Below are 8,674 nucleotides of genomic sequence, written 5' to 3' on the forward strand. Positions count from 1 at the left end.
ATATACACATTATATTGCCAAAAGTATTTGGCCACCTGCCTTGACTCACTTATGAACTTGAAGTGTCATCCCATTCCTAACCCATAGGGTTCAATATGATGTTGCTCCACCTTTTGCAGCTATTACAGCTTCAACTCTTCTGGGAAGGCTGTCCACAAGGTTGCGGAGTGTGTTTATAGGAATTTTCCACCATTCTTCCAAAAGCACATTGGTGAAGTCACACACTGATGTTGGTCGAGAAGGCCTGGCTCTCAGTCTCCGTTCTAATTCATCCCAAAGGTGTTCTATCGGGTTCATGTCAGGACTCTGTGCAGGCCAGTCAAGTTCATCCACACCAGACTCTCTCATCCATGTCTTTATGGACCTTGCTTTGTGCACTGGTGCACAGTCATGTTGGACGAGGAAGGGGCCCGCTCCCAACCTTTGGGAACAGTTTGTAATCGTCCAAAATGTTTTGGTATCCTGGAGCATTCAAAGTTCCCTTCACCGGAATTTAGGGGCCAAGCCCAACTCTTGAAAAACAACCCCACACCATAATTCCTCCTCCACCAAATTTCACACTCGGCACAATGCAGTCCGAAATGTACTGTTCACCAGGCAACCTCCAAACCCAGACTCGTCCATCAGATTGCCAGACGGAAAAGTGTGATTCATCACTCCAGAGAAGGCGTCTCCACTGCTCTAGAGTCCAGTAGTGACGTGCTTTACACCACTGCATCCCACGCTTTGCATTGGACTTGGTGATGTATGGCTTAGAGCAGACCTGGGCATTCTGCGGCCCGCGGGCCGCATCCGGCCCTTTGTGCGTCCCTGTCCGGCCCGCGTGAGGCCAATTATAAATTACAAAATAAATTTTAAAAAGTATCTATGTCGAGTGTGCAATACAACGGTGCTGCTTTTGTTTTGAAAATCGTTATTTGTATTACTTCCGTGTGGACGTATGCGTGTGCGTGGTTGTGAGTGAATGTGAACAGCTGCAATTACAAAATAAAGTTGAAAAAACATCTATGTCCTGCGCGCAATACAACTGTGCTGCTTTTATTTTGAAAAGTATTATTTATGGGCGTGTGTCTGTGTGTAACCTGCGAGTGAAGGTGCACATGCAGCGACAAGTGATGCATGGTTTACACCCGAGACGCTAAAAAGAGAAAAGTTGATGAGGAATGCCGTGTTTTCAACAAGACATGGACTGCCAAGCAACGTCCCCTCTAAGGTGCGTGCCTGCGCAATTGCGCACTGCTCAAGCGTCCGCTGCGCGCAGCAAGTATATGCCGCGCACCAAATCAAATCCCATCTGAATTCTAAACAAAATAAACATATTTATTCTATGGAATTTTGCAATGCAACTTTGAGTGACAGTGACAACAAGCGGCCCTAATGGTGTTCGTCAACACCGTTTACAACACCGTTCAATTGAACACCGTTCAATTATTGTAACGTCTATCGAGATGCTTCGAGGACAGGAATTATATCGATCACTTTATTGAACAAAACTGTTTATATTCGGACATAACCACACCAAAAATATGAGTAAAACAATTCTATCTCGAAAAACTAGTCATTTTCTGCCGTACAAACCAGGCCAAAACCAACTTGTCATCTGTCACCAACACGCATAGCACTAAACCACTGGTGTGTTTATGGCCACACAAAAAGTCGGACAACTCAAACACCACACAAAGTTACGCTATGACTCCTCAGTCATACGTGTGCTTATTTTACTGTCATTTATCATTAATGTTAATTTATTTATATAAGTCATGGAATGCTGTTACACACACTATGTTGAAGTATTACTATTATTATTAATTATTATTATTATTACTATTATTATTATTATTATTTATCTTACGGTATATATCAAAAATAATATTGAGCAAAATTTAATTGAAATATTGTCGATGTGGCCCTCCAGCAGTGCTCGGGTAGCTCATGCGGCCCCCGGTAAAAATTAATTGCCCACCCCTGGCTTAGAGGCAGCTGATCGGCCATGGAAACCCATTCCGTGAAGCTCTCTGCGTACTGTGCGTGGGCTAATTGGAAGGTCACATGAAGTTTGGAGCTCTGTAGCAACTGACTGGGCAGAAAGTCTTTGCACTATGCGCTTCAGCATCCGCTGACCCCTCTCTGTCAGTTTACATGGCCTACCACTTTGTGGCTGAGTTGCTGTTGTTCCCAAACTCTTCACTTTTCTTACAATAAAGCCGACAGTTGACTTTGGAATATTTAGGAGCGAGGAAATTTCACGAGGAGGCATCCTATGACAGTTCCACGCTGGAAATCAGTGAGCTCCTGAGAGCGGCCCATTCTTTCATAAATGTTTATAGAAACAGTCTCCATGCCTAAGTGCTTGATTGTATACACCTGTGGCCGGGCCGAGTGATTAGGACACCTGATTCTGATCATTTGGATGGGTGGCCAAATACTTTTGGCAATATAGTTTATATATATATATTTTTTTTTTACCGATCTTTGCCTCCAAAAGTGCTGCAATCATGTCCGGTGAGTCAAGAAGCGCATATCAACCTGCCATGCTGATAATTTAGACAGCAGATACAACTCCAAGTTTCCTTATTGCTTTGAACAGGAATTGGCAAATGTCAGCTGGTGATTGATTGTGCGTGAAATCAAAAGTAAAGAAATAAAACTGACAGCGCGATCATGTGTGTGTGCGCTAGCCAACGAGCTCTCTAAAATATGATCGCTGTGAATCACAGCGTTTTTCTCCATCGCGACTGCATGGAAACTAAACAAAACGACGCCGCGCTTCTTCTGGAGCGATTGCGTCAGTCTTGTCGTAGTCAAAAGAGAATAAAAACGGCATCGCTTTGATGGTGTTTACTGAGAATAAAAAACTTAGCGATCGGTTTGTAAGTCGGGGGGGGGAGACAAAAATGTAGAAGGGGGGGGGGGCTTCAGAAGTTAACGGGAGACAGATTTTTGACAGGCGTTTCGAGCCATCTGCTTTGGGTTAAAGCTCCGAGACGAAAAAGAGCTGGAGAACATGGCGAGTGTAATGGGGGAATGCAATATTGACAGGCCATGGTGGAAATATATTTATTTGTGCTCTGATCCCATTTTTACAATTGTTGTGGTACAAGGAGAAGAATTCCATCATGGCCACAATATAAAAACATAGGAAAATTGCTCTTTTGTGGATATATATCAACAAAACTCCTCTTATGCCGTCATGGGTAAAACCCAATGGGGTGTTAACAATTTTTTTTTATGTATTTTTTTTAATTGTTTGTTTTCTGCCTTTTAAACCAATGGACACAACTTAGTGGAAATTTGGGAAACTGAACACTGGGACTGTGTAGCCTGTGCTATTACTTTGCTATTACTTTTCTGACCCATATATGGCACTGGTATTAAATCACCAATTTTAACCATGTATTGACATGAAATTTCCCACACAGCTCTTTAAAGGCCTACTGAAATGATTTTTTAAAAATTTAAACGGGGATAGCAGATCCATTCTATGTGTCATACTTGATCATTTTGCGATATTGCCATATTTTTGCTGAAAGGATTTAGTAGAGAACATCGACGATAAAGTTCGCAACTTTTGGTCGCTGATAAAAAAGCCTTGCCTGTACCGGAAGTAGCGTGACGTCGCAGGTTGAAAGGCTCCTCACATTTCCCCATTGTTTACACCAGCAGCGAGAGTGATTCGGACCGAGAAAGCGACGATTCCCCCATTAATTTGAGCCAGGATGAAAGATTTGTGGATGAGGAACGTGAGAGTGAAGGACTAGAGTGCAGTGCAGGACGTATCTTTTTTCGCTCTGACCGTAACTTAGGTACAAGCTGGCTCATTGGATTCCACACTCTCTCCTTTTTCTATTGTGGATCACGGATTTGTATTTTAAACCACCTCGGATACTATATCCTCTTGAAAATGAGAGTCGAGAACGCGAAATGGACATTCACAGTGACTTGTATCTCCACGACAAAACATCAGTGAAGCACTTTAGCTACGGAGCTAACGTGATAGCATCATGCTTAAATGCAGATAGAAACAAAAGAAATAAGCCCCTGACTGGAAGGATAGACAGCAGATCAACAATACTACCATCAGGAGACACCGAACCAAACACTGGATCTGTAACTACACGGTTAATGCTGTGCCGCCTGTCGAAGCCCAGCAATACTGTTGCTAACGACGCCATTGAAGCTAACTTAGCTACGGGACCTTGTCAGAGCTATGATTAAAACATTATCTCTCCACCTACGCCAGCCCTCATCAGCTCATCAACACCCGTGCTCACCTGCGTTCCAGCAATCGACGGCGCGACGAAGGACTTCACCCGATCATCGATACGGTCGGCGGGTAGCGTCGGATAGCGCGTCTGCTATACTCAAAGTCCTCCTGGTTGTGTTGCTGCAGCCAGCCGCTAATACACCGATCCCACCTACAGCTTTCTTCTTTGCAGTCTTCATTGTTCATTAAACAAATTGCAAAAGATTCACCAACACAGATGTCCAGAATACTGTGGAATTTTGTGATGAAAACAGAGCTGTTTGTATTGAGATACAATGTGTCCGAATACTTCCGTTTCAACCATCGACGTCACGCGCAAATGTAATCATACATAGACGTTTTCAACCGTAAGTTTCGCGGGAAATTTAAAATTGCACTTTATAAGTTAACCCGGCCGTATTGGCATGTGTTGCAATGTTAAGATTTCATCATTGATATATAAACTATCAGACTGCGTGGTCGGTAGTAGTGGGTTTCAGTAGGCCTTTAAATTATCCACTGTAACTTCAGTATGTTTATGCAAATCACTATGATATTTGGTACACACATTGAAGGGACTGGCAAGCTTATATGTGTAAAGTTTGGTTGGAAAACATGGCTGACAGGGACTAAATTGGTCATGATTCACAGCATTTTGACCATAATCTGTGGGAGGGGCACAAAAAATGTAAAACCAACCAAAATTTTTCGTATGCCGTCTCAATCCACATTTTTGGGCTCCAATTCCGATTTGATTTTTTGACCTCAGATCCCATCCGACCCTGAGTCCCAATCCGATACTTTGATAATACATAATAGGACTTAAAATGTTTTATAGCAAGTTGCTAAAATAAACACAATAACATATCTTTATAAAGCTTTTGTTACTAAATTTAGAAATGCTAGTATTGTCTCAAATTAGATAATGTATAATATTTGTGGAATTCAAACCTACAAACAATTGTACAAAACCCAAAACCAGTGAAGTTGGCACGTTGTGTAATTCGTAAATAAAAACAGAATACAAAGATTTGCAAATTCTTTTCAACTTATATTAAATTGAATAGGCTGCAAAGACAAGACATTTATAGTTCGAACTGAGAAACTGATTTTTTTTTTGCAAATAATCATTAACTTATAATTTAATGATAGCAACACATTGCAAAAAAGTTGGCACAGGGGCATTTTTACCACTGTGTTACATGGCCTTTCCTTTTAACAACACTCAGTAAACATTTGGGAACTGAGGAGACCAATTTTTGAAGCTTTTCAGGTGGAATTCTTTCCCATTCTTGCTTGATGTACAGCTTAAGTTGTTCAGCAGTCCGGGGTCTCCGTTGTGGTATTTTAGGCTTCATATTGCGCCACACATTTTCAATGGGAGACAGGTCTGGACTACAGGCAGGCCAGTCTAGTACCTGCACTCTTTTATTATGAAGCCACGCTGTTGTAACACGTGGCTTGGCATTGTCTTGCTGTAATAAGCAGGGGCGTTCATGATAACATTGCTTGGATGGCAACATATGTTGCTCCAAAACCTGTATGTACCTTTCAGCATTAACGGTGCCTTCACAGATTTGTAAGTTACCCATGCCTTGGGCACTAATACACCCCCATACCATCACAGATGCTGGCTTTTGAATGGTGTGCCTATAACAGTCCGGATGGTTATTTTCCTCTTTGGTCCAGAGGACACAACATCGCCAGTTTCCAAAAAAAAATTGAAATGTGGACTCGTCAGACCATAGAACGCTTTTCCACTTTGCATCAGTCCATCTTAGAAGAGCTTGGGCCCAGCGAAGCCGGCGGCATTTCTGGGTGTTGTTGATAAATGGCTTTCGCTTTGCACAGTAGAGTTTTAACTTGCACTTACAGATGTAGCGACAAACTGTAGTTACTGACAGTGGTTTTCTGAAGTGTTCCTGAGCCCATGTGGTGATATCTTTTACACAGTGATGTCGGCTTTTGATGCAGTACTGCCTGAGGGATCGAAGTTCACGGGCATTCAATGTTGGTTTTCAGCCTTGCTGCTTACGTGCAGTGATTTTTCCAGATTCTCTGAACCTTTTGATGATATTACGGACCGTAGATGGTGAAATCCCTAAATTATTTGCAATAACTGGTTGAGAAATGTTCTTGAAAAATTTCCTCAGGCATTGGTTCTCAAAGTGTTGACCCTCGCCCCGTCCTTGTTTGTGAATGATTGATTATTTCATGGAAGCTGCTTTTATACCCAATCATGGCACCCACCTGTTCCCAATTAGTCTTTTCACCTGTGGGATGTTCCAAATAAGTGTTTGATGAGCATTCCTCAACTTTCCCAGTCTTTTTTTAAACATGTTGCAGGCATCAAATTCCAAATGAGCAACAATTTGCAAAAAATAACGTTTTCCAGTTCTAACGTCAAGTATCTTGTCTTTGCAGTCTATTCAATTGAATATGAATTGAAAAGGATTTGCAAATCATCGTAGTCTGTTTATATTTACAATTTGCACAACGTGCTAACTTAACTGGTTTTGGGTTTTGTATTTAAAAAGTAGCTTGTGCACCAGAACTAAACAAAAGCAAAATCGACTATTAGCTTTGAAAACAATAACAAAAATGACCCCTAAATATTTTTGTAATAATAAAAAAGCTGCGAGAAGTGTTGAACGGGCCCTCGCCTCCATTGCACCATTGTTCATGAAGCTTGCGGTCACATCCTTCCCGATGATGCCCTGACCCACCACCAAAAATTTGTGGGCCCTCAAAATATAATTTTTTTGGCTATATCTGACTCACCTGCAAAATATGGGGACTTTTAGTACATGAAAAAAACAGCAATTTCAATAGGGTCCTTGCGGTGCACTGCATTGCCCCTCCGGGACTTGCTCTGCTGCTCGAGCCCAATTAAAGAGAAACGTATCGATCTAATCACTTTAATATCATATATACACTGATACCATACTAGGTTTTGGATAGTATGGACATCTGGATTACTTTTCATTTAAGCTTTGGCGGTTAGCTTCTTGCGTCGTCCTGCTGAGCCATTCATTTTCCTCTAGTCCTCAAGAAACGTATTTTATTTTATTGCCAAGGTGGTGAGGATTAGTAGCTAAGAAGTCTCACTTTTAGCTTGCTCAAAAATTTGAGCCAATGTTCAGGCAACACAAGCACAAACCTGGACTCTACACGCGCAACTCCTGCATGTGGAAAATGGAAATATAATGATGTCTCCATGAGAGTTAGGCCAGGGCGATATTACCTAAAAATCAAAATATTTGTTCCCCCTACTTTTTAAAGAAACCAATAAATATAAATGATAGAGATATTTTAAAACAAGTTTTTCTTTTATTTAATAAAATTATTTTATTTTGAAACGACACTGCATTAACTGGATATTACTCTCAGCAAAATTCTAATTTGAATAATGTTTTTTTTTTAGACCAGATATAAGTTGTACTTTTTATGGAATGATTTTTCAAAGAACTATATTAAGAGCTTCATCTGGGAAGTTTGCAGCGTGCAGTCATTTGTTCCACGCCTGTTGCCGCAAAACCAAACTCCTGACAACACTTTTCTTTTCTTTGGAACAAATGTCTTGCTTTGGTTAGCATTAGCATTAGCCATGTTATACCAGGTCTCTGCTAAGGGAGTAAGGGGCGAGGGCGGAAGCTACGGTAGCCCTTAGGGGCAAAATTCTCAACTTTTCTTGGTTTTCTTTATCACTTATTTTTTCCTTAAACCACTGATTATGGTTCTTGGGCGCTTTTGTGTGTTTTCGTTACTTTTCTTTTTGGGCCGTTTTATGTTTGGCTTTGATCAGTTGAGCAGCAGGCCTTTGAACAATTTCCCTTGTGGATTATTTAAAGTTTGTCTAAGTCTAAGTCAAAAAATACGTTGGAGAAAGAGAAGGAAAAAATCAATTTAATTTTTAAATGGTCTGCAACAAAAACTAGAATGTATCGATACAATCGATGCGCCCATGCCAACTGAGCGTGCATCCCCTTTAAAGGAATCCTTCACGTGAGTACAATATTTAGCCATGAGACACAGCTGCGGCACAACATCGGCCCCCGATCCGATCCTATGATCCGTAGTCTCCAAACCTTTGACCGTCTTCAACTGTTTTTGCCACATTCCTCGTCTTAAAATGTGGCCTCCCCCCTCAAAGATATGTTTAATGTGTTTTTATGTGAGTGGTCTCTATCCACCCTCCTGTGCCATTCTACCAATCCCCAGTGGGCATAGCCAGCCAGTCTGGCCAGGCCTGCCTCTTGCTGTGCCCCCGTGCTGGATAAGCCCCATGCCTGGACCTTGGGTAGAGCCCTTTGTATGGAGCCATAGGGGTGTTAGTGTGTGTTTGTGTATGTGTTATGTGTGTATAGCGTTCACAGCCCAAAGAAGGAGAAGGGGGTCCTATCCGTGCCTAAGGGCCACCGCCCCCCTACG

Source organism: Entelurus aequoreus, linkage group LG08 (genome assembly GCF_033978785.1).
Source record: "Entelurus aequoreus isolate RoL-2023_Sb linkage group LG08, RoL_Eaeq_v1.1, whole genome shotgun sequence".
In the NCBI taxonomy this organism is placed as follows: Eukaryota; Metazoa; Chordata; class Actinopteri; order Syngnathiformes; family Syngnathidae; genus Entelurus; species Entelurus aequoreus.